Here is a 332-nt window from a genome sequence, read left to right on the forward strand (position 1 = left end):
TTTGCCTTGTCCTTTAATCCTGGGTGGGGGGAGCAATGGGCACAAGACATGGGGGGACGGAGGGTGGGGGAAGGATGCACCCCCTCAGGAAACTCCAGATGCCCCTGGCCCCTGCTCTGGCTGGGGAGGGGGTGTGGGACACGGCAGCCCCCTATGGTGACATCCTTTGTGCTTTGTGCCCTGCCCTGGGGCAGTGAGGTGGATTGAGTCCTGGCTGCGTGACACAACTCAGGGGGTTGTCATTGTCAGCGATAATGTCATTCTCATTAATGGAGCAAGGTCGAGTTGGAGGCCTGTGACCAGTGGTGTCCCCTAGGGGGTCAATACTCAGT

This window comes from Calidris pugnax, unplaced genomic scaffold (assembly GCF_001431845.1).
Source record: "Calidris pugnax isolate Ruff unplaced genomic scaffold, ASM143184v1 scaffold265, whole genome shotgun sequence".
In the NCBI taxonomy this organism is placed as follows: domain Eukaryota; kingdom Metazoa; phylum Chordata; class Aves; order Charadriiformes; family Scolopacidae; genus Calidris; species Calidris pugnax.